Source organism: Zootoca vivipara, chromosome 4 (genome assembly GCF_963506605.1).
Source record: "Zootoca vivipara chromosome 4, rZooViv1.1, whole genome shotgun sequence".
Classification (NCBI taxonomy): Eukaryota; Metazoa; Chordata; class Lepidosauria; order Squamata; family Lacertidae; genus Zootoca; species Zootoca vivipara.
The window spans coordinates 70,412,198-70,439,422 of NC_083279.1; the positions used below are offsets into that span (position 1 = coordinate 70,412,198).

Below are 27,225 nucleotides of genomic sequence, written 5' to 3' on the forward strand. Positions count from 1 at the left end.
TCAATCAATTGCTGAGATTTGCAGGTATAGCATGGTGTATAAATTCATAAAAAAAAACAGTTAATGAAGCAGATGTGGCTTAGGAAGTTGTGGCTTGGAGGGAGCCTTGAGCATCAGCTAGAAATGGCCACTGTTCCCATCCCCTCTGGGTCTGAGATTCCCCATCCATGCTATAAGCTTTCAGAAAAGAAATAAAACAGCCACACTATGTTGGAGCATATTGCCTAGGCACTTCCTGCCCAGTTCTGCAATACCTTGACAAGGTTTCCTTCATCTCTTCCTCCAATCCCTAGAGCACTGTCTTCTGTTGGATTCCCTGATTTACCACTCCTCAATCTGAGGAATATCCTTTGGATAGATCCATCTCTGTTGCCCTGCCTAGTTTGGCATCAGGCCTTGCATCATTCTCTTGCAGCTCCTGTCCCAGGACAATCAACGCAAAGCAACTCTTAAAAGAAAATGAACTTTCTTCTTAGAATATTTTTTTCCATTAAGAGCTTGGCTTTTTGTTTTTGTTTTTGTAAATGGTAAGCTCTACAGTTACTGGTTATCACAAAAAACACCTTTTTTTAAGGAGGACAGGGTCCTTTTTCTGTTACTGTGACTCATTTTTTCAACCATTTTGTAGCACTTCCTATTCCAGGAATAATGATAAAATGATAACAGTTACAGCAAAACTATTCCAGGAGTCTTGGCTTAATCAAATATTGATAAAGTTTATAATTTTAGGAACAAAGTAGCCTCAGCAAAGAAGAAGAAAATTAGATCTGTTTGCAAACTGATATACTGTATTTAGTTTAAACAATAATAAAAATATAGCCAAGAGCTGGAAAAGATCAGGGTTTGTCTCATACCTGTACATTTCAGTATTCTTCCCATCACTGCAGCCACGATGTACTAGGCTCAATAACAAGTAATATGCAACACGGAAGTAGCATACAGTACTTTTATGGAAAACCAGCATAGATTGTGTTTAAGTCTTCCTTCGTTGCTCCACTGGGAAATCTAATTCAATTTATAGGAGAATACATAGTTTAGATCTCTATGCAACTCTGTGTGTGTGGTGTAGATATATCTGTATCTAAATCTATAAGGAGTGTGTGTGTGTGTGTGTGTGTGTGTGTGTGTGTGTGTGTGTACATGTTTTAAAAGGCTATATTTTATTTACAGGTCCAACCCTAACATGCAACAAAGCAAAGCAGGCAGCTTCAGGAAGCAGAGCTTAGAGCATTGGTAGGCAAACTAAGGCCTGGGGGCCGGATCTGGCCCAATCACCTTCTAAATCCAGCCTGTGAATGGTCTGGGAATCAGCATGTTTTTACATGAGTAGAATGTGTGCTTTTATTTAAAATGCATCTATGGGTTATTTGTGGGGCATAGGAATTCGTTCATCCCCCCCCAAAATATATAGTCTGTCCCCCGACAAGGTCTGGGGGATTTTGGACCGGCCCCCTGTTGAAAAAGTTTGCTGACCCCTGGCTTAGCGGGATCATAGAATCATAGAATCATAGAGTTGGAAGAGACCACAAGGGCCATCCAGTCCAACCCCCTGCCAAGCAGGAAACACCATCAAAGCATTCTTGACATATGCCTGTCAAGCCTCTGCTTAAAGACCTCCAAAGAAGGAGACTCCACCACACTCCTTGGTAGCAAATTCCACTGCCGAACAGCTCTTACTGTCAGGATAAATGAAGACAGGAATTTAAAGTGTTGGGATTTAAGGGTTGGGACCTAGCACAGGGAGAGGCAGAAAAGCAGTTAGTTAATATTAGGCTCCAGATCCAGTGTGTAACACCACCAATGTTGTGTTGTCAACACACTATTGGAAATTAGCTCTGTCTCCACGTCAGCAGGAGCAACCCAAGCAGTACAAGCAATTCAAGCTGGTTTTTTCTGTATAACCTGCAATAAATAGGTATATTTGACATATGAAGCATTTTAACAGAATAGCTATTTCATTCAAGTATGATCATCCATTGTCTTGTGAACTATCATCCTTGTGAACTTCATCCTAAGGGCAGGTTGCAGCAATTTAAAACGCAACATTAAAAACAGCTTTAAAAAACAATTTCAAAATCTGCAATTACAAAAATAGGGTGGGTCCTGAAAATATACATCTCAGGCATCAAAGGCAAGGGTACCAAGGTGCACCTAAGGCATTATGTGACAGAAGCTTTTATTTTTCCTTCTAAGCCCCTTTTTTCTTTTTATTTGACTTCCCTGATGACTGTAATTCACAAAATACTGACTTATCCTTGGCCCAAGAATAATGCATTTGTTAGGTTACTTTTTAAACAATGACTCCCTGCTGTCAGATCCTTTGCTTTGCATCCTGGCTTCATCTATGGGATAATTATTTTCCCATAACCTCTTTACACACATGAATTTCAATAAATCTTTTGCCATATTTCCAGTATCACATTTAAGAAACCGTGCTTCCACCATCTTGAGAATGACCCTATGTAGAACTTGCAAACACAGCATGTTGTGTATGTGGGCTGTATTTTTTAATTAATTTAAAATAATTTTATCCCACCTTGCTATCACATAATCCTCAAGGCAGGTTGCAACTCATAGTAAAAAACAGTATCTACACAAGGGAACCAAGCAACCCCCACCCCCCATAGAAAGATCACAATGAAAGCCTGAAAAAAAGCAAATAAATTCTCTTAATAGCAAATGCCCAAACTCCACAACTCTTAAAACAGGTTTTGCTTGGTGCCTAAATGATAGCAAGGAAGACCTGATGAACTGCTTTGTGGAGGAAGTTCAGTAGATGAGGCATCAGCACAGAGAAGGTCCTCTCCCCCAATGTCCTGTTTTGTCTTGCACTGGAAGTTTAGTGAGCTGAAAGATGGGAGAGAGATGGGAGCAAAGCCCTTGAGGTGTAGAGATGGAGGGCAGCAAAGCAACAACTGGGCCAGTGTAAAAACAGCAGCAGGTGGCAAAGGCAGTATCATAACAGCTTCTCTCCGTTCTAATCTTCAACATCATCTTCCCCTGCTCCAGAAACTACTTTGCCCTTGTAATGGCACTCCTCCCAACAGGATCTAGGCCAGGAATAGGAACCCGTGTCCCTCCAGATGTTGTTGGACTGGTGGACCATCACTGATCTAGCCAATGGCAATGCTCCCAGGAACTTGAATAACACTCACAAATAAGGAGACATACCTCTCTGCTCAAGTGTGGAAGAAACAACGGGGGCATGCCCAGTTGTGACCATGTGAAACCTGTTTTCCGTCTCTACAGAGGTGGAAATATATGGTTGTTTGGAATCATAGCTCTACATCAGGGTCCTGAGGTCCACACTTCTGAGCCCCATACATAAGAATCTTCTTCATACCATATTTACTATCTAGCTTTGTTGTTGTTGTTGTTGTTGTTGTTGTTGTTGTTGTTGTTGTTGTTGTTGTTGTTGAAGTATCCCCGCTTCCCCAGATTTCTGATTGGTTTCAGATGCAAATGTCTCCTGATTATGTGGATGGATGTCACAGACCACTTCCTAATACGCTTGTATTCACCTCAAGGAAAGATTACTGGAGGCATCAAAATGGTAGCTGGTCATCTGAAGACACACAACTTTGCCCACAACAGATATTTTTAAAGAATGATGATGATTATCAAGAACAACAATAGTACTGTTATTTTAAGTGCACTGTTAATATTAATGCCTCGCTTGCTTTGTTTTACACTTGGTGCGTCTTTGTTAAACAGGGAACAGAGGCTCATGTCCAAATTAGGAGATTCCTGATTCCAAGGCTGCATTTGTGGGAAACTTGTTTGGAAACTAGTACATAGGATGTGCCTATCAGAGTAAGAGTGATTCATGCATTTTGCTGACAGGAGCTCAGACACACTTTCAAAATAGGATTGTAAGTAAACATGCAGTAAATTATTCAGTGTTACGTTGTGCATATTTACAGCCCTTTGATTAATGAAGGATGCTGTGTGACTGATGGACCTGCCTTTGATTTAAATCCATATAGCCATTAGGTAAGGTAAGGAAAGATATAATTAGGACCTAACCTTTCCTGTTGTAGAGGGGTTTCTTAAGTCTATATACCATGAAGTGGGGCTAAGAGCACTGGCTTGTCTCTTTAAATCCATTACTGTTAGGGAGCAACAATGTTGATTGGTGCTGGGGTGGTCATATGTCCTATTTTGCAGTCCTCTGTTTGAGAGGTTGTCAGAGGATTGCACTCTGTTCAAAGTTCTCTGTTATAAGGTTGAAAGACAATGAACCATAAGGACATAAAGCCATAACCTTGAAGTTGCCCATCAGCCCTTGGACAGAAGACTGAGCATAATTTAGTTTTGTATTTAAATTATATAATTTATCTCTACATTGTCTTTGTCCATGGAGTTTTCTTGGCAGGGATACTGGAGTGGCTTGCCAGTTCCTTCTCCAGGTGGATCACGTTTAGTCAAAACTCTCCACTATGACCTGTCCATCTTGGGTGGCCCTGCATGGCATAGCTCATAGCTTCTCTGAGTTATTCAAGCCCCTTCGCCACGACAAGGCATTGATCCATGAAAGGGACCAATCATGGCCACTGGTCCCATCACCTCCTGGCAAATAGAAGGGGAAGAAATGGAGGCAGTGAGAGATTTTCCTTTCTTGGGCTCCTTGATCACTGCAGATAGTGACAGCAGTCACGAAATTAAAAGACGCCTGCTTCTTGGGAGAAAAGCAATGACAAACCTAGACAGCATCTTAAAAAGCAGAGACATCACCTTGCCGACAAAGGTCCATATAGTTAAAGCTATGGTTTCCCCGGTAGTGATGTATGGTAGAGCTGGACCATAAAGAAGGCTGATCACCAAAGAATTGGTGCTTTTGAATTATGGTGCTGGAGGAGACTCTTGAGAGTCCCATGGACTGCAAGAAGATCAAACCTATCCATTCTGAAGGAAATCAGCCCTGAGTGCTCCCTGGAAGGACAGATCGTGAAGCTGAGGCTCCAATACTTTGGCCACCTCATGAGAAGAGAAGAATCCTTGGAAAAGACCCTGATGTTGGGAAAGATTGAGGGCACTAGGAGAAGGGGACGACAGATGACAAGATGGTTGGACAGTGTTCTCGAAGCTACGAACATGAGTTTGACCAAACTGTGGGAGGCAGTGGAAGACAGGAGTGCCTGGCGTGCTCTGGTCCATGGGGTCACGAAGAGTCGGACATGACTAAACGACTAAACAACAACAACATCTCTACATTTGCATCTATGCAAATTGCATCACAGCCAGAGCAGTGTAGTGGTTTGACCATAGACCTGGAGGACCAGGGTTCAAATCCCCACTTTTCCCTATCAAGGGCCTGAATGGTATATTCCAGCAAAAACTACCCCACATAATTCTGCTTTCCCAGTTAACTGCTTGCTCATGACAGCTGTCCCCAGGAAGTGTCTCGTGATGTTCATCACTTCACTCTGTCGAAAGAAGTGTCATAGGAAAGACCTTTTATCACCGTGAAAGAACTACCGGTAGGCATCTCTTTTCCTGAGCAGCCGACAAGTTTCAAAATGAACCTCATTCATCAGTGTTCACAGGAGTTTTGTGGAAGGGCTAGCAATGTCTGCCGAATCAGATTCACTTTTGCGGGAATACAGTCCCGCAAATGCAGCCCACGTTACCTCGATTAATTTCTCACTGTGGAAGCTTTTAGGCTGCCGTGGTCAAGAAAAAGGAGTCTCAAGCTAGAAAGCGTTGTTTTCCAATCCAAGCCTTGAGAGACTCTGAAGTCAAACATCTAAGAAGGCAAACAGCAAGGGAGAGCTGCTATGGTTAACTCCCAGCCATCAAGTAGCTTGTGGCTATTGAGGGTAAGTGATTGTGGCATAATGTGAAATGATTCTCTTAAACAGAAATAGCTCCAGGGAGAACATAATGGGCTGAGATTCCTGCTTGTTAACAGAATATAAGCACAGGCTTAAGAAATGACAAAGAATTGATTTTAACAGAACACTGTTTTAAGTTCATCGTCTTTTTCCATGCCAAGATTAGAGCAGAGGTCCCTCTGAGCTTCGGGTTTCTTTTGCAGTGAGAGATAATCCTCACTCCTTCACAAAGATCACAAGTGCATTTTGGAATTGGATCCCTTGTTGGAACATATCTGATTCTTGCATACCTTTGGGACCAGGGGCATCAGCTCCCGCAAGCCACCTGCACAACGGAGAGTGGCTGTTCCCCTGTAGGCCCAAGTTGGAAAGTATTTGCCCAGTGGAGTTAAAGAGATGACCTACCAGGCAGACCATCAAGCAGCGACAGGACAGGCAGCTGCCACCCAGAACCATTTGCCAGCATCATTGTGACAGGAAAGCATTGTTTTCAGGCAACTGAACAATGAAGCTTTTGAAAGCAGGAAGAGGTTTGTCTCAGCTATTGATGTGCCACAAAATGAGCAACATACTGTAACTATGTCTGGGCAGGTAGACTAGGGAGGGAAAGGCTGCAGCTACTTGTAATGCCAGGAAAAGGTATTTCTTGAAAGCAACTCCAAGAGGCATATGGAGTAAGGTTGCCAGACGTCCCCGGTTCCCGGGGACAGTCCCCGGATTTACAAATCAGTCCCCATACAAAATCCATTGAAGTTGAAAAGTGTCCCCGGATTCATTGAAAAAAATATGGTAACCTTAATATGGAGCCCTCTGAAAGTCCTGATGTTTAGGGTGCTGGCAAACATTTTCAAGTAACATAGTTTGGCAACTGAACAGGTGCCCCATTAACTTCTGTTTGGAGTGCTCAGTATAAACCAGACATAGCCCCATAGCCCTCCAGATACTGTTAGGCTATGGCTCCCATCATCCCTGACCATTGGCCATACTGGCTGGGACTGATGGGAGTTTGAAGTCCAGCAGCATCTGGAAGGCCATAGGGTCCTCTTTCCTGCAATAAATAGTGGTGTCCTAATGTAGCACTGTGGCTTCCTGAACTTTTCTCCCAAGGTTAGCTACAGTGCTGCTGTTTTAAGTCTTGTAATCTACTCATAGCCATAGTATTACTAAAATAAAATAAAACGGCTGCAGTAGATCTTTTGCTGGAATGAACTGATCCTAAAGGTTTCGGGACAAAATGATCTTGGCTTGGTGTTTACAAATACACTGAGCATAAACATTAAAGTGTTTTAGAGAAAGTTAACAGTTGGATACTTTTTAAAAATCCAAAATAAATACCAACAAATGTGGGGTGGGCGAAAAAAGATATGAGAAACTGTCAAATCTGAGATGAACAATGACACAAAATAACAAAATCATCAAAAAGTTGAGTAGTTACAGGCTTCAATAGAAAACGTAGATCTGTTGGAGACTGTTAGTTAGTGATTCTTCACTTTACTAACACTCTGAACTGATTTAACCTACACACATGGATTATTTTTTGGAGAGCAGCAATACCATAACTTGGATGTGCAAAATGAGAAGATCTCTTGGGAGCGGGGAGAGAGCCTGCTTCTTGACACCGTGATCTGTGGAAAAATAATAAGGCGGCATGGAACTTCCACTCATGCTCTAAGTTGAATGGTCAGTGTATGAAACAAAATTTAAAAATTCCTTCCATTAGCACCTTGTTGTTGTTGTTGTTTAGTTGTTTAGTTGTGTCCGACTCTTCGTGACCAACCTTAGAGACCAACTAAGTTTGTCATTGGTATGAGCTTTTGTGTGCATGCACACTTCTTTTTCAGTGTATGAGTATGTCTGTGTTTTCCCTATACTGTAATGTGCATCAATCTATATTATCTATTTCTACATCATCTTTCTCTTACAGTAGTCCGGCAGCTGAAATGTGCACTAGAGACACAAGACTATTGCCATCAAACTCAATCAAGGAGGGTTAGCAAAAAAGAAAGAAAGAAAATTCAGCGATCTACAGTCTTCTGACATGGGGTAGAAAATGCCTACAGGCTAGTCAAACAGATAAAGGGCAGTTATTTCAAGTGGTTAGACTAAAGGGTCAAGTCTGTCTGTGAATTTGGAATATGTTGAACAGGCATCCCCAAACTGTGGCCCTCCAGATGTTTTGGCCTACAAGTCTCATGATCCCTAGCTAACAGGACCAGTGATCAGGGATGATGGGAATTGTAGTCCAAAACAACTGGAGGGCCAAAGTTTGGGGGTGCCTGATGTTGAGATTAAGGCCAGTGCAGTCATGACTGGATTTGTTGTTTAGCTTCTGTTTTATGCCACTGAACCCTTAAAATTTATCTATTGGAATCACTATGTGGAAGATCTAGAGACAGCAGCAGATTGTGAAGTATTACCACCCACAGCACACAGTAGGTTGAACTGTGTGAATCTGCAGAATCAGGCCTTTGTCAGACATTTTATTAAATGGCAATGTGAGATTTACATTCAAAGAAAACTTCAAAAAAATAATCCTTCTACCATTTTAAATGCCGTTCCATTGACATCTTTAGAAGATGGGCTAGACAGAATGATCAGATAGTATTGTGATCGTACTGGTTCTTTTGCCAGAGACCAATATTTTCATAAACAGTTCATTGTAGCTCAATTCCCATCCAACCATTATGACACAAAAGCCCATTAAATGTGGCACTGTAACTCTTAACTGACATGAATGTTGCCCATATCTTTTTGAGAAAAGGAAGTTAAGCTTCATGTTTGCATTAAAAATAGGCTTAAGGTAACAAATTCATCTGTCGGGCCCTAGTGAGAACTCGGCACTTTTTACAACGTAACATAAATTACAATAAATTGAATATATATGAAACATGTTAAAAATGGTCCACGCAAGGCGGGTTCCCAGGACTGGAAAGAGTCTTCAGGCTATGTTCTCAACTGCTGTGTACCCATGAAAGGACCAAGTGCTGAGCAATCATATCAATCACCCAAGCCACAGCCAAGACATGACATTTCCTTTTTGGAAAAGGCCTTAACTGCTTGGCGGTAAAGAATACTTTCTCACATGAGTGGCCTCCATTTTGCAAAAAGCAACGTTTATATATTTCATTGATTAATGCTTTCCTTTGAAGCATCTCAAAGCAATTTCACAATAAAATAAAAATAAATATGAAGCAACTGGGTATACAAAAACAGTCCAAACAATTGCATATATAAAAACAGTTAAACCCATTACACAAAGTGCTTTTCTGGGGGTATGCAAGGGCATGTAGTACCAGCACTTTTTTTCTAGAAGAAAAGTACTGATTACACATATATTATAAAAATCCAATCCAGGCACTGGCTGGGATAAAATTATGTACTCCTGAATTGACCCAATACTATTTCTGACTTTTGTTCTTACCTCAGAAATTCTGACTTTTTAAAATAGAAAAATGGAAGATTTGCACAACTTCCACACTCCCATTTTTAAAGATCTGTGCTTTTGACATGGTCAGTGACCTACTAAGCAGGTGAACTTAGCATAGCTCATTGCACGTTTCTTATAACCTCTTTGGTGAGCACCATTTTATAACCCCATCCTTTATTTAATTAATATTTTGTTTAGCCTAAAACACGAATACTAATAATAATTCAATTTATATGCCACACTTTATCAAAAAAATATTATCAAAAGATCCTAGGGCAATGCACAGTATTAAATAATATTTTCTGGTGATAAGCCAGAATGGATGGATGAGCCATAACTCCATGATTTCCAGCTTGCTTGCTTTTCTTCTTTTAAAAAAAAGAGTACGGTAAGTTCTTGCCACTGATAGAACCTGAGGAATGAGGCAAAATTTAAAGACACATTTTTGTATGTGAGAAATTGGCCTGCTCCCCCTTTCAGTGTTTTACTTCACTCCCTGAAAAATCCCCCCCCAAAACCCCCAAAATTCCTGTGGACATCCATAATCTGCAATTTCAGAGAAAGCAAAGAGGAATCATTTGAGTGGCATTCTGGGAATCCACAATGTTCTATTCTAGCACCAGCACCCTAGAACTGTGAATATAATGCAAATAATACAAATCTGTTCCATACATAATAAAATATGCAGCTTAAATTGATAGCTTTATAACAAAAATTTAGTCACAATTGCCAGTCATACAATTGCATACTTGGTCCACACCATTGCATATGGATGCTCGACCCCCCAAGTGAAATTTATAATATGCAATTATCTAAATCAGCAGAAAATACTTGAACCACAAAAGACCATCATTTGCCTCTTCATCATTTGCCTATTCAAACTTTCCATGTCACTGTTAGGTGGGAAGAATTAAATGCTGAGATCAATAGTGTCAGGCCGTCACAGTAGAAAAAATTCTAAACAATTTTGGCATCATGTTATCAGTGGTAAAACTGGAATATAAAGAGAAACAAATAAAAAAAACAAAAAGCTTTGTTCTCAGCATCCACTTCTTAACATTGTGAATTCATAAGGTGAATCAGTTGTTCTTCCAAAATGCAGTTCTTCAACACTGACTTCTTTCAAATATAAATCTGCCTGAAAATCTTTGGGAGTTCTTTGATAAATGGAAGATGGAATGTTGCCTCAGACCACTTGTTCATAAATATCTCTCTTGACAACTGAAGAAATCATTAATGTCTTCTATCCTACAGTCAATAAGTAAAAATGAAAGAAAGAGGAATTACTTCTGAAATGGTACTGTGTGGGATAAAAAATGTTATCTGCAGGATTATTATTTTTTAGAAATCAGGTTATATAATTATAAAGAGAATTTTTTTAAAGTCTCATTCTTTTTATAATGATGAATGCAAGAAAAAATAATTCAGAGTTGACTGCCCCATATGGAAAATTACTTTGGTTTATATCAGAGGTCAGGGCCCGTTCTATAGGACAACAAGGTTAGACATTTGAGAACTCCAAGACCAGTAGAGGACCCACCACCATAAAGAGTGCTACCATTTCTGCTTTGCAGAGTATTCAAGAAACTCAGAATCAGCGTAGGAGAATTCTCCAGCCTGCCCTGGGACCTTAGGGTGAAGGGTAGTTAATAATAATAATAATAATAATACACCATCCCACAACCTATTGGGCAATAAAAACTAAGTTCAGATCCACATAATGTAGTTAAAGTACATGACACACACCCCCCCAAGAATCCTGGAAACTGTAAATTCCTCCATAGAACTATAATTTCCAGTACCCGTAACAAACTACAGTTCCCAGGATCCTTGGTGGGGAAGACATCATGTGCTTTAAATAGGCATTGGGTGTGCTTTAAGTGCATGGTGTGGATCTGCTTTAAATCAGGATGCTATTCTCCCTCCCCCAGGTGCCAGACACCCTCTTCATCCCTTAAAGCAAAGTATTTATTCTGCTAGTCGCCTCTGGCTACTGCCTGACTCTGCTCTCTGCCCACCTACTTTGAACAGCAGCTCCTCCCACCTGGACATAAAAGCTAACTGCATGCTACCGGCAGTTGATCAGAGCACTCTTTCAGTCTTCCCAGCGTGGTGAGCCAGTGATCTCCCCTCTTTGAGACCTTGCAAACTCAAGGTAAGAATGCTCCTGTCTCAAATGCTTCAGCTGCATCCAGATGTTGTTGTGTGACATGCGGCAGCATTGCTGATAATCCTATTGGGGGGGGGAGGATGCTTTGTCAGTATTTTTCAACTGACAAGTAGCAAACTGTTGTTTTAACAATGAAAGAAAATGGTTTAAATTACTAGGAAATGTATAACATCTGTGGTTGTGTTTTTCCTTTCTCTATTATATATATATATCTAAAGCAGCATGCCTGGAAATGTTATTTAACATTTTAAAATTCTGTTGTTATGTTAAACTATCTTACTGTCATTAAGTTATCAACAAAAATGTGCGCTTTCAAGAAGTGCAAAGATTTTCCTTAATACCAGGAAAAGGGCCTGTTGTCATATCTGGGAAAGCTTCCTCATAACTTTTGGAAAGAGCATCTTTTCACACATTTTATTGCTTTGCAAATAAGGCATGTTTGGATTGCTGCCTTCGTGGAGGAACAGCGGTCAGGTGGGTGTTTGACAACGGAGAGAAGTTGTCAAGCCAGGAACCTTGAGAATATGCCTCGAGGTCGAAGTCCCAATTCCTGAAAATATAGGACAAGCTGCACCTTCTTAAGGGATAAATTGCGTTAGATATCTCTGCCTGTGTAGCAGCATAAAGCAATAGATCTTCCACATGTTCCTTAGGAAGGGGCCAACAGTGAGCCAGTTATGTTTACATATTCTAGGCTCAAAAGAAAGAGTGCTGGCACTGAATTAGAGACATTAAAAACGGAGGCTTTGGAAAGCATTTCTTAAATGCACCCCTCTAATTGTCTGTCCACAGAATGAAATGCATTTCATTTTCTAGGGGCAATTCTCACACTGCAAGTGAGCCAAGGCATTAGCCATATAAGTCCCCTTTCTAAAGGAATTTCACCATATAAACCCTAATCCAGGAATGCCTGCATAGAAGCACAAGTGATCAGGAATTAGTACTGTGTAAGCAGGGGCAGTTAACTGTATCCATAAAAACAAGGGCTGCATAGCTTTATATATAACATTTTAAGGTAGATCCATGCCATTTCATTCCTTTTCTGAACCCTGCTTTGCTATGACTGAATATTATTTCACACAGTTTCTCTCTGAATGCAGCCACACAGTTGGTGGGATGCCACAAACTCTGTATTAATTTAGTTTGGGAGGTGTGGTTTGATACAGTAAGCATTGCAATTATTTTTATAGAGTAAGCAACTGAAATTTTATCTCATAGTAGCAGGAAGAAGTCCAACCGAAAGTTACATAAGTGTCTGATGTCCTCTGAAATTGCTATTAAAGTACAGAACATTTTGCTAAGCTTTAGATATGGAAGGGGGGGGGGCGAATCTGTACTTTTTGAAAAACAAATTGTGCACACAAATTTTTTTGGACAAGAATAGCTCACTACTTTCCTAAATTATTTCCTTATTCTTAAACTGTTGTTTGAGCACACTCTTTATTATTATTATTTGCATAGATATTGATAATCAAGTTTTAGTCTTTAGCAAAAATAATAAAATGAAACAAACCACATACAACTGAGGGGGGAAAACTTGCAAGACTATAATTTAAGGAATGCGCTATCTGAAGAATTCAGGTTAAAATAAGAGCCTACTGTGAAATTCCATTTATCATGCAAGTTTTTCTTAACCAAATATGTCTGAAAATGTACTTCAAGTAGTATTCCCAGAAGGAAACACTTGACAAAATGTGTTTAACACAGAATAGCTGCATGTGTTGAAAGTGAGACGCTGTTGTAAATCGAGCTGGTTTGTTTGCTTTTGTAGTGTGTAGTGGCAGATTTTTGATTTGCAAAGAGGAATATTCCTGATACAAACTAAGCTCTCCTACAGGTGCCTTTCCTGCCTTGAATAATAGGTCAGGAGTTCAGACAAGTGTCACTTTTCAGCATTGGACTGACCAGAGGAAATTAAGCAGTTTTAACCATTAACCTAAATTCATGTGTCACTGTGTCTTTTATTTATCGCGGGGGGCGGGTCCTTGAATCTCAAGTGTCACTTTTCAGCATTGGACTGACCAGAGGAAATTAAGCAGTGCCCAGCTTCAGAAATGATTATCTATCTCCAAATGTGTTTTGGGGGAGGGAAGAGAGCAGCTTGTTAGAACCATAGATTTAGGGCAGAATCGGCACTGAAATCCATCTATAGAGTGAGGTCAATGCAGGAAAGGCTGTTGAGTTAGATCAAGAAAAGAGCACAGAAGTGGAACACAAATGTACCATTTTGTAAAAGGGTGGTATTCTCATCAATTTCCCAGCACTCCAGTTGGACACGGGGTGTTGGTGTGCACAGGACTGCTGTGGCCACATCCACACCACATATTTAAAGCACTTTCATTCCACTACGTGACAAGTCTTCTTCCAAAGAATCATGGGAATTGTAGCTTGCCAAGGGTCTCCGAACAACTTCCAACTCTCTTAACACACTACAGTTCCCAGGATTCGGGGGGGGGGGGAAGCCATGACTCTTAAACTGGAACCAGAGTGCTTTGAATGTATGTTACAGATGTGACCTGTGATTTCCTGGAATATACTTACTCCATTGTTCAACACCTCACTGTGGAAAGCGGGTTGGGTCCAGACTTAGTCATATGTAGAGTCAACCTATGGATATCAATGGGACTTGTTAGTCATGGCTTACATAAGTCCCGCCATAGGAGCCAACTCCTAGGGGCCGAGGTCCCTTCGCCCCCCCAATAAAATATTTGAGGGGGCTGGGTCCCCCCAAAGTTGATGGGCATTGTCATTAACACAGTGTGTGCGCGCGCCATGTCATGTGATCGATTATGCAAGGCAAGGCTTACCTGTCCCAACTTTATTCAAGTTGACACCCCTAAGCCCCACTTATTTCAGCTTGGAGTATAATTGGGCCTAGAACCAACCTAGAATTTGAATGCCTCTTGCATAATAGAGCATAAGAAGAGCCAGCTGGATGAGGTCAATGGCCCATCTTGCCCAGCATCTTCAACAGTGGCCAAACTGGAGCATAGGAGCCCTTTCCTCTCCTGTGGTTTCCAGCAACTTGTATTCAGAAGCATTATTGCCTCTGCTTGTGAAGGCAGAGCATAGCCATGATGGCTAATAGCCATTGAGATAGCCTTATCCTTCATGAATTTCTCCAGTCTTCTTGTAAAACCATCCAAGTTGGATGAACATTCTCTATGACAGAATAGTATTTTGACCTGTTTTACAGTTTGCTCCATATTTTCTGTTCAGAAGATTTTCCTTCCCTCTCACGCTCTCCAAATGTCCTAGCTGTAGTGTTCTGGCTCTCTCAACAATTCGCTGGAGTTCAAAGAAAAGTCAGCCGTTTATTTCATTGTGATATGTAGTCATTTTAAACATTTGCTTCCCCTATGTTTAAGGCTGTTAGCTATTATACTGTATTAGGGGGATGATTGTAATTTCCACATAAATTCCAAAATTACAGCTTTCTTACTTGCTTTGAGCCCTCTTGAATTCTAACTGTTGGGTTTCAAAGAAGGCAAAGTGAACTGCAGCTTTCCCGGTGGATATTCTCCTGCCAGAATGTTATCCATAGTCCATAGTTCTTTTCATATGGATATACAGTATTAATTTGTTTCTCTCTGTGGTTTTCTCAGTCTTTCGTTGAAGGCCTGTTCTGTTTGTTGAAGGCCCATTGAATGAAAGGGGGGGACCCTGCTTTGTTGGGTAAAACACTTTGATTTAATTTCAGCATTCTTTACAGTAAAGGCTCCCTGCTCCACGATATTCACCCAGGTGTAACACTAAACTATGGTTTAGCACAATGGTTGCTAACCTTTTTGGACCAATGGGCACATTTTCAATTTTGAGAGTGTGCTGTGAGGGTTCCAGGTACAAAATAGTTCCAGGGGAGAGTGGATAACAAAAAATGGCTGTCATGGGGAGCATGGAATCACACAAAATTAGACAGGCCACCCAGAACAACCTTCCATGGGAATCTTCCACTGGTCCCGATTGTGGAGATCACACAGTGTTGATTTTGCACAGTGATGTCTAATAGCATCAGGGAGCATTCCTCAGTAGCAGGAAAAAAATATACAAAGTGGAGAGGCAGGAATACTTTTAGTGTCTGGCGATGCTGTGGTGGGTGGTGTGAAACAGCTGTGGAGAGGGAGACGGGGCAAATAAAAGAACTTCCGATTGTTGATATACCGTTTCTCACCATTTTTTATTTTCCCTGTCTTCCTCTTCCTTGTTTTCCCACCCTTGTTTTCCCACCCTTTATTTACTCTTTTATTCTTATTTTTAAATATATGTATATATACATATATGCATTTCTTTCTTTTTTCTCTTTTTTCTCTTTTTTTTCTTTTTTTTCCTTTCTTGTTTTTTTTTCTTGTTTTTTTTTAATCTTCTCTCTTTTTGCTTTTTTTCTTTTCTTCTTCATTTTTTTCTTCTCTTTTGCTTTGTTTCTGCTCTTCAGAGTTTTGGTGTATAATTTGGTGTATATATTATTTGCAGTTACATTTGTGTTTACTTTTTTGCGTTGATTTGGTTGATTATGTGGTTTGTATGTATGTAACTTTTTTAAAAAAAATAAGAAATAAAGCTTTTTAAAATTTAAAAAAAAGAGAGAGGGAGGGAGACGGGGCTAGTGGCTCACATTGTGAAGACAGGTAAGGCAAGAGTGCAGGTTGAAGGAATCTTCCCCACTTGGACTCTCCCCAGCTTCCTCATCTCAGGCTGCCCCAACTGTGGCAGAGACTTCCCCACCCCACTGGAGCCCTCCCCTGGGTACTCAGGAAATAATCCACCTGCCTTGTTCTGACTTGGTCAGCCCATGACAGGAATGTGAGGTCCAAAAAGTTCCAGGCAGTGCTTAATGCCTACAATGAGAGATACTTAGACTCAAACCTACCTGAAACTCCTACCTCTCTGTCTCAAAAGTCAATTCATCTAAATCCACAGTGGTCTAGTGTTGTGTGCCGATGGTCTCTCAAAATTCTCCAGCCTATATGTGGGTGGTGAAACTGAGGGACAATTTCGACAAGCTTCTCTAGAGTGAGGAGAAACTCTCCATCAGGTTGTTAGGAGTGGGGCTCACCTTTAGCAGTGGTACTAACACAACTTCTGTTTATTTCTTATGGGGTGTGGGTGTGTGAGATTGCTGTTGCTGCTCACTGGCAACATAGGCAATTGTCATGGCAGCATGGCCATCATTTTGCATCTTCCAGGGCAGTGGGGTGGGGGAGAATGGTCACCACGAAAAATGAACTAAAATGGTGGAGAATATTTGGAGATAATTGTGCAGTGTAGTCTTCATTTTTTAGGGGAGTGAGAAAAAGTGGGGGACAAGATAATTTCTCAGAAAAATACCTTGGCTTTAGTTCAGATGAGCAATGTCAGGAATTTAATAAATTGTGAGTGGATAGCAGAAATGTGTCTACTGACCACTCCCCTTGCACTCTGACATGCATGCCAACCATGCCCTGCGACAGTGTTCAACATTTGTGAGAAAATTACCCTACAAACATGTAAAGTTCCTTCACTCCCAGTCTGCTGGAAGAACTTGGGCATGAAAGCTGTATGTGTGGGGCTGCTTGCTTTCCTGGCCACTATGGGTCTGAGTGTCATGGCCAGTGGGTAATTTTTTTGCTCCTTATCACACATTCATTGGATGTTGGCATGGATGTAGAAGTGGGGGTTCATTTAAACACCCCTTATGTGAAACCAGCTTTAGTTATTCAGCGATATGAGAAAGGGTCTTGACAGATACTCAAAAGAGCCCTCTTCTGTATTGTGTGATTCAGGGCTTTCCCGTTAGAAACAGATTTCTGATCACTGTCCAGTTGAGCCAAGATTTGGTTTCAGGTGTTACCACCTGCAATGTGCTCTCCTGATATGTTGCCCACTTCCTGCCCTCAGACGTTATCCTACTAGGCTGAACCAATACCATGACCAGGCATCCTGTAAGATTGTTTTCATAAATGTACGTTTTTGATGTGTGTCATTTGACTGGAACCACATATTGGCTAGAATGCATGTACAACGTTCTCATTGGCATTCTTCCACTATCTAGTCAGTCTGGTGTCCTCCAGATGTTTGGCTGGGGCTGATGGAAGATTTAGTCCAAACCATCTATAGGATACCAAGTTGGTGAATGCTGATATTAATCTGCACAAGTGACCTATTTCAGACTAACAAGTTTCTTAAGAGTTTTTTGCTTTAATGCAGGGGTGAGGAACCCGCAGTCCTCCAGATGTTGTTTGACTCCAGCTCCCACCTTCCCTGACCTTTAGCAAATGCTCACTGAGGCTGATGGGAGTTGGAGTCCAAGAAGAATTGGAGGGTCACAGGGTTCCCACCCCTTGTACCTTGTCACTTCTCACTTCTGGTGCCTTGATCAGTTCTGTTTGTGGTTTATATCAAGGGGCAAAAGTGATAGTGTTTACTAGTGGTGATTTTTACCAGACAAACTAATAGCTTTAAATATGCAGGGAAACACACAAACTTGTTTTCCCACATTAAGACACTGCTTTGCAAGCCGTTTTGTTTACATGTGCCACATTTCATCAAGCTGAATTAGGAGTTACAGAAGACAGGAAGATGTAAGATTCTTTTTGCCATTTTAATGATCTAATGAATTGGTCATGCTGCAGTGTTTTGACTTGACTTATTCTACGCACAGAATTGAATTGCAGTCCAGAGAGATCAAAAAACAAGTTGAGGGCTTCATATTTTATATGATAGCTGAGCGCAACAGAACCGAACCATCTGGAACTGCTAGTGTCACTCCTTTGTAAGTTGTGCTTTCATGGGACATGATCTGGCCAAAGACTTAGGTTGCATTTGTAAACTTCTTTATGAATAAACATGCATAGGCTTGTGTTACACACATCTTATTCTCGATTGGAAAGCTAAGCAATTTTTAAAACCTTTATTCTACCTCCATGTTTAGCTTCATCCTCTTATTTTGTTTAAATTTGCTTTAGTCATGAGGGCTGCAAACTTGACTGCTGTATAATATGACAACAGGATGTCAAGATATCATGTACCAGTCCATGTACCATGCATAGATAAATGAAAATAGCATTACTTTATGGGGAAATGCTTTGCAGAAATGTGTATATTAGGCAAAAATGCATCAAAAATTGTGCTTCTTAGCAGAAAGTTGGGCTCAAATGCTGATTTTCACAAACACTTTAAATTGCAAACTGATGTGGAAGTGTGAAGTCCTGAACTTAAGAAACTGTGAGAAACCAAAACTGACAGATTAGCCCATCCCTATATACAACCCAGTGGTTTAACAGCATTCATCCTGGGATGGCTAGGATGTATTATCTCATTCTGCCATAGAAGCAGGCTGCATTTAAACCAATTCTTGCCTAAATCTAATGAGTGATCGTAACCATTTCTTTGGAGCAGGTTGCTACCTACAGCAAATTGTTGTGCTTCTTTGTTACAGAAGCCAAGCAGTAAAAAGTCATGTAAGGATGAAAAATCCCTGAGACAGAGGCAGACTAGTTGTGATTGTTATTTGCAGCTGGCCAGTTGAGATGAACCACCCCAAGGCCTACAGTTTGACTGAGATTTCAACTCTCCACTTGAAGATTTTGATGATGTGCTGAGTGATCCCTCTAATGGTGTCTTGAAATAGTTATTAGCTGAGCATGTTCCAAAAATGCAGGCTTTAGGCCTCTCTTAAGCCAATGAGTGTTGAGTCAAAACATTTTGTTTCGGCAAGTCAAAACAAAATGTCTCCAAAATGTCCAAACAAAATAAAACATTTACACATTTTTTAAAAATGTCATATTGGAATGTTTCATCTCAAATGTTTCTGAAATTTCGGTTTCAAAAGAACCCACCAAAACGCTTAAAAGATCAAATTTCTCCCAGTTGAAAAGAAATAATAAGTTTGCAGTTGTTTTTGGAATGGAAAATATATTTCTTACCCAACCCTATGTGGCTGCTGTTTGCCAGCAGAATTTCATAGATGAGTTAGTGGTAATTTACCCATGTAATTCTGTCAAAGGAAGATGAGTTCTGTAAAGGCATGCAAAATTACATAATTTATCTGAAGTTTTGCAGAAGACAATTAGCGGTGATGAGAAAGAGTTTTTCCTTCTTTCATTACATTACATTTATTCCAGAAGTTCCTCAGGATAGCCTCTCTACCCTCTCTGTATTATCCTCAACACCCTGTGGTAGTTTAGAGTGCAGTGACTAGCCAAGGTTCTTGTGGCTGAGTGGGGGATTTGAACCATAGAATATATATGTTTGCACACCGCCTTTGTGGTTGTGCGAAAGGCAGTATCAGAAGTATTTAAAAAGAAAGAAGACAGTTTCAGAGCTTCTCAAAATTCAGATTCTAAAAACACATAGCATAAAAACAGAACAGAGCAGCTTAAACCCAAGTTTGTATTATAGGCACTTTCTGTGACACCTCTTGAAATACGATGCTTATTTTCTGAGACTTTTCTTTATGGCAGGGTTGGGTTGATTGTTGGGATGGAGTTGGCTTAAATTTGTATCATGGACATAACCCATGGCACGTGTAAGGGGAAGAAAGTACAGAGAACCTCCCCCTTGCATCAGAAGTAGCTCCTCCCCAAGCAGTGATGGAAGCGAGGGCTCCGAGGAGGCCAGTCAGGAAGTGGAGAGAGCGAGCCAGGGCTCCAGCAGCATGGGAGAGCCCCGGCTACACAGGATGGAGGAAAGAGAGGGAGAGAATGGGGAAAAGGAAAGCATGGAGCGTAGACCCTTTCCTCCGGTTCCGGAATTACGCAGGAGAAAGAAAGGGAGGAGATTCACTGTACCAAGACTCCTATGTTGGAGAAGATCACGTGGGGGGGGGGCAGTGCCGGATTCTGCATCGGAATGAGCAGACATGTTTTACACACCTGTCTCACTGTAAATAGACTGCACTAATAAAAACTGTTTAAAGACAAGCATGCGGAGCGTCGTTACTCTAGAGTAGTCGCAAGAACCCCATGACAGCACGCAAATACCTTTAGATCCATGCAAAAGTTATTCATTTCTGGTTCTGGTGAGGGGGTGAGATACTGACTGCATCTAGCCCTCTTGTTCTGAGAATTAACTGGTGTTCTGTTTTCCACTTCTCTCTGCTGCCTGGCTGGGTGGCCAACAGCTTGCAGTGTTAAGGCTGCACACTCTATTCCCAAGGCTGCGAGTACACAGTAAGTGGATGACTGCTATGTCTGTGCATTTGTCTTGGATCATTTGTTCCAAGGTCTTCTCCACAACTGCAGTAGGAAGGCGCTCATATGACAAGAGAGTTCCTGGTAGCCAAAAACACTCTGCAAACTAGGCCCTGCCAGTGCAGCAGTAACCAAAGCAACCTTCCGACAATAACTACTGAATTTGGGCAACCTTCACATGATAAACGGAAAGTGCTCTGACACTGCTGTAAACAGCCATGGCTTTCCTGCAATAAATTCTGGGGGCTGTAGTTTGTTAAGTGTGCTGAGAGTTAGTTGGAGACCCCCTATTCTCCTTCACAGAGCTGCAATTCTCTGAGTGTTTTAACAATCAATCCCTCTCAGCACCCTTAACAAACTACAACCCCCAGGATTATTTGGGGGAAGTTATGACTGTTTAAAGAGGTACCATAGTGGTTTGAATATATGCTGCAAATGCGGGTGTGGTTGCATTATGACTACTGTGTCTGTCAACATTCTTAGGATTATATTTATATAGGGCTAGTTTTCGCATAATGCCTTGTCCCCTGGGTCTTGTATTCTGCTCTCTGAGCTGGTGGTTTTCATTAAAGCAGAGATCAATACAGGATTGCCTGCCGTCTCAAAATATACCTGTCTCCCAACAACAAACTCAGTTGATATCAGTCAGTGCTGTATTTCAGAACCTACATTCAGAACCCATGTCTGTTTTTGCAAACTGCTGAACTGAGGCCTGTTGTATGTACAGTATTTCAGTATGTACAGTATGTACTGTGTTTCAGATAGCAACTTCTTATTCTTCAATATTAATGGCAGGTTGTTGTTGTTGTTGTTGTTGTTTGTTTTAATAAACAAATAAACAAATAAAATACTGTCCTTCATCACAAGATATCAGGATAGTTACATATTTGAGGCATTTTTGTTGTTGTTTTGTCGTGTCTGACTCTTTGTGACCCCATGGACCAGAGCACGCCAGGCACTCCTGTCTTCCACTGCCTCCCGCAGTTTGGTCAAACTCATGTTGGTAGCTTCGAGAACACTGTCCAACCATCTTGTCCTCTGTCGTCCCCTTCTCCTTGTGCCCTCCATCTTTCCCAACATCAGGGTCTTTTCCAAGGAGTCTTCTCTTCTCATGAGGTGGCCAAAGTATTGGAGCCTCAGCTTCAGGATCTGTCCTTCCAGTGAGCACTCGGGGCTGATTTCCTTAAGAATGGGTAGATTTGATCTTCTTGCAGTTCATGAGGCATTAGTTACTTCAAATTCAAATTAGTTACATCAAGTTCATGTTCTTTCTTTCAGAATTCTGGCATGAATTCCATTACAGTATTTCATTCATTCAGCTTCTCTGCTGAATCTCTGTGGTATCACCTTCCTTTTTCCTGGTGGTCTAATGGCATACTGATCTCCATGGCCTATTGATTATTTGGCAAGTTTTCCATTTTTAAAAAAATTATTCTTAAAATTAGCGAATCCCCTGTTTGTCTTATTGAATATCTTTTGATTTAGTAGGTTTAAATATCTTGGGCTTTATCCTACCAGACATATTTTTAATGTGCATTCATTATGATTTGTGCTCATGGCCGTAGCAGGGCAGTTATACGCGATCCCACTTTCCATGCTGTCTGCGCCTACATATGTTTTGGAGAAGCCATACTGATTTGTTTCCAAACAGTGCATGTCCCCTAAGTTCCTGCTGCAATCCTGTAACTTTCTATACGTTCAAGTACTATAGAAGCCGGGTGGGGTAGGGGTGGAATATCTGTTTTCACTGCCACACATTTGACTCCAACTTTTGTTCTTCAGTTCTCATCACCTTAGTTTTTATGCCTCCACTCCAGTTCTATGCAGAGTTGTGATCCATCATACAGGCAGAAAAATAGAATTTGGCTGCTTGCCTCAGGCAGCTGCAGAATGATCAAGAGATATTCAGTAGAGCTGAGCTGAAATTTCTTAGAAGACATTTTTTCTGAGATGTCTCTTTTTCTTATCCCACTCGCCAAGGAGAAAAGGCCATGGCTGACTTTTTGTAAATATTCCTCACCATTTTTAAAAATTGGCTGCCATTACCTTCCCACTCCTCTCAAAACAACACACACACACACACACACACACACCAAAATATCCTGGAATGATGCTAGATCTAGACGACTGTTAAAGATGTAAAAATGGTGACTAGGTCGCAGAAATAGTTGCTGCTGTTGCCAGGGCAGTGGCAACATAAAATAAAGGATGTGGGAAGGGGAGAGAAAACCTGAGGGGAAGGGGGGGGAGAGAAGCCTTGGCAGCTACTAGTGCTAATAGGGAGCGTTGACACCGATAAGCTGTTGGAGAATTTCTTCTCCCCTGGAGAAATTTGATGAAACAATCCCTGCAGTTTCTCTGCCCACTGTTGAGGGTGTAGAGTTCTGGGAAAACATTTGTGCACAGCTATTGTATTCAGTTTTCCAGCATTTCTATGGGATACGATTATACGACCCCTGAGCCAAGGCTTTTAGAAGACATCTGAAGGTAGCCTTGTATGGGGAAGGTTTTTTTTTAAAAAAATGTTTTATTATATTTTTATATATGTTGAAAGCCACCCAGAGTGGCTGGGAAAACCCAATCAGATCAGCGGGGTATAAATAATAAAATGACTATCAGTATTATTATGGAATAAATAGGACATCCCTATTTTCATCAGAGAAATCTTCAGGGGTTATGTGATTTGGGTGATATCTGTGAAGTTCTACTGACATGAGCATCCTGACTGTGGTCTTTGCTGGGACTCTCTGAAGATATAAAAGTCCTAAATAATCATGGAAGGGATATACCCACAATGTGCTTTAAAATGGATTCCATGTTTAGGAATCACCAAAATGGCAAAGAGGTGGAAGAAGCGTCCTTTAACACAGGAGTGGGCAACCCTTTTCATAGGGTTGCCATATTCTGGGGATCAAAAACCCGGACACGCCCCCCACCAGCGGGGCACATCCAGAATTCGCAGTAGCTCTCCTCTTTTCTCCTTTCAAAGAGGGGAAATGAGTGGAAAGGGACTAGGAGCTGCACTTTTGGTCCCCCCACCACAGTCCTGGGCCTGCTGTCCATGTGTTAGCATGGCTGTGTGTCCGGGGAGGGAGAGAGGCTTTGCTATTTTAGTATTGATCTGCATGCTTCCCCAGAACACAGATCATGCAGAGTTCCAGTATCTAGGGAAGCCTCCATGCAAAGGATGGCCTTCGGGTGGCTATGCTAAAGCGTGGGTGGCAGGACTGGGGTGGAACTGTGTGACCTGTGGGCAGGGCCAAGAAGACTGTTTCTTAGCCTCTGTCTTCTCTCCTTGCCTGTTTGCACAAGTAGTATGTGAAGTGGGATACTACTGTGCTATAGAAATGTGTGCATTTCATTTTTTCTAAAATTCAGGGGACCATGCAGCCCCAGCTGTCTATGGCAATGAGCACAATGCACACTCTCTCTTTCTCTCTGTGTGGCTTTGATTGTCCCCTAAATCTTAAGTCTCCCTGAGGAATTTTAAGCTTTCATGTTAAGACTCAGCTTGCCAAATGCAACACTTTAATATTATGGATTCCCTACCCCACTCCCCCAAATCACAGCCCAGCAGCATTTGTAAGGGAGGAAGCCAAATTAGATGGACATAAATTCTTTCTTTCTTCATAAGCAAATTTAACTAAGGAGAATTGGCCCGATCCTACTTTATGCTAAATTTAATTCAGCTCCACTTTAGAACAGTTAAGCCAGCACCTTCCGCTGGCATCTACTTCTTATAAAGCACATTCTTTGAAAGAGGAAAGAAATAACTCGCTGCTCATTTCCACTTGGCCAGCAGATGAAATGTGCCATAGTAGCGTTCACATTGTTTGCTACAGAGAATGCTAATTTGGACTTTAGGAAGAAAGTCCCTCATGTTTTAGTTGTTCCAGAAATGCCATTACTTGTCAATGTGCGCTGGAAGTGAAGAACAAGGCAATGTTGAAAAGTGAGCTTTCCAAAAACAGTCCAGGCCAAAGCTGATTCTTTGGTTTTTCATAAGTAATAAATCATATCTTTAGCTTCAAAGGCGACACGGCCACAACCTCAAACTGAAAGACTTGGGATCATCAAAGAGCTCTGTGCTCTCCATTAAACAGCTTTGTCCAGCCCTGCTGAGAAGCATACAATAAAACTTTTTTTTATTACATATGGAATGGTTACTCTAAGGAGATGCTGACCATGGTCAAAGGTATTGTGAAGTTTCCCAGTCCCTTCCCAGTGTGAGTCTTGATTGGCCTGAGTGGCATGCTGCCAACCCACCACAGCTGTCAATCAGGGTGAAACAAGAGTGGAGCCTTCTCAGCACTAAACAAAAATGATACAGCTCAGTGCTTGGGAATAGTACAGTTGCAAGGATGTGATATGATGATGGGTTGGGGTCAGAGGCAGGATGGAGAGGGGTTCCTATGTCAAAATTCGAATATTTTGCCATGTGGGGTGGGAAATGGCCAATTTGTCAACATGGATGACTGCTTAAAGCCTGATGCTTGCATCATGCAGAAAGAGCTAACTATGAAGTCAGATGTGGTTGCACATCTGTCCATGGGCACTCTTGGCTGTGCACAGATGCTCCAATTTGTGAGGGAGTTTGCGGGGGCAGACTGATGTCATGCATGCAACACCAGGAGGAGCCAGGGGGCGGAGTCAAATGCTACAACAGCGTGGCTTCAATGGCTGACAGCTCTTGCTGCTGCTGCTGTCGCTGCCACCAGCCAGGAACTGCTACATGGCACACAATTCCCTGCTTGCCCAGGGGCTGCTTCCTGCCTCCTTTCCCTGTGCGGCAGGAGAAGGAGGAGAAGGAGCCAGCTGTTGAAGCCACACCATGCTTGTCTCCACGCTTGGTGTCCTCTGCCCCCTGATTTCTTCAGACATTGAGGCACCCAGCCTCTCCTCAAAAAATTTGGAGGGACCCCAAAGAGCTCAGCCTCTAGGAGATGTCACCCCCCCCGAATGTGCAGAAGCATAATATGGCTCTTCTATCGTGGCAAATGTTTTTGGAGCTGAATGCTAAAGTTATAAGCTCACCTATGTAGGTAAAAGACTTGGTAGACCTCTGTGGGGTGGTTTGACTTGCATAAGGTTAGGATATCAATTGACACAACTAACCACAGTTAGAACAAGCCACAGTCCCCTGCATTTGGACACCACAAGGAGAAAAGCTGCTAGGAGATGGGTTGATGGTGGGAGCCTAAGGCTCATGCAGACTCAATGCTAAAACCATGGTTTAGACTGCAAACCATGTATCAAGTCTGAACTATGCTTATGAATGATTGCAGATCAGTGTGTTAAGTTTGATTTGGTTTTGACCACGAATGACCTGCATTGTCTTTCAACCATTCCTCATACAACTCAGCTTTCAGACCCCTAGACATCCTGGTTGTCCTCCTCTGGTTATGCTCTAGTTTGTCATTCTCTTTGAAATATGGTGCTCAGAAACAGACACAGCACACCAGTGTGATATGACCAGTGCAGAAGAAAGCAACAAAGCTACTTGTTATCTGGACATTTTGCTTCTCTTAGCTCTTTCTAAGATTGCATTTGCTTTCTTAGCTGCTATATCACACTGCTGACTCATGCTCACTAGGACACATGGAACCTATTCATGCTTACTGCTGCCAAGTCAGGTCTTCCCCGGACTACACTTGTTCCTTTGGGGCTTTTTGTGCCAGGACTTAACATTGATTTCTGTTGAATTGTTGTTTTCGGCCTGGGTCTGGCCTGTCAATATCGTTTTGAATTGTGATTCTGTCTTCTGCAGTGTCCAACTATCCCTCCAGCCCTGTGATGTGTTATCTGCAATGTGTGGAGAGTGAGTGTGTGTGATTTATGTCACATCTGTTTTGAAGAGGGCTTATATGTTCCTGCAAAAAGTAGCATGGTGTAAAGGGAATGGGGGACAAATGGCTCATTAATCCTGGACTTAGTCATTGATCTGGCAGTTGCATAAAGCAAGGTTGACCTCTCTTCTGTTCTCCATTGCCATCATATCTGCGGCGTTTCCCCGTTCTACCTGGTAGGTATTGTTCGAAACCAATTTTCCATTTGTTTCATATTTGTTTCTTGGTTTTAATATATGTCTGGGAAAGTTGCTGCTCCTTATAGAAGGGATAGGCAGTTGGACATCTATCTGGGAGACTTCATAAACCATTTAAAAGGACAGTTGGTGATGATGGAAGAGAGCAAAACAAAACCCAGCCAACAGGGTGGGAAAGAAAACCTCACAAAGTTTTAGAAAGCTTTCTTGGCATGCAAGGGTGTATACACAAGTTTTGCTTGTAATTTAATAGCAGGTGAAGAACTAGCTGAGGAATAGACTGAAATAATGCTCATGCAACTGTTAGTTCCACCAGCGAGCACAGCTAAAGCACATCCCATCACATAGTCTCTTTTTAGTAAACGGCCTTGGAGATTGCTAATGCAGAAAGATTGGAAATCTAAATAATTGTATGAACTTTTGTTACTTTTGATTACAGTGGTACCTCGGTTTGCGACCACAATCCGTTCTGCGGAGGTGGTCGCTCGCCAAAGTGGTCGCTCGCTGAAGGCACGCTTCTGTGTGTGCGCGAAGCGCCGATAGAGCGCTTCTGCGCACTCACGCGCTGCGCAGATCGCGTCTGC

General features: G+C 41.7%; 1 protein-coding gene across 2 annotated transcripts in view; it reads left to right on the forward strand.

Moving 5' to 3' along the window:
* Window positions 1-11,350: 11,350 nt before the first annotated feature.
* Window positions 11,351-27,225, forward strand: part of COL8A1 (collagen type VIII alpha 1 chain) — a 97,236-nt gene continuing 81,361 nt past the window's right edge. For both annotated transcript variants that reach the window (XM_035114578.2, XM_035114579.2), the window contains exon 1: window positions 11,351-11,416. The gene's annotated coding sequence lies outside the window, so the exon portion shown is untranslated. The remainder of the gene's footprint in view (window positions 11,417-27,225) is intronic.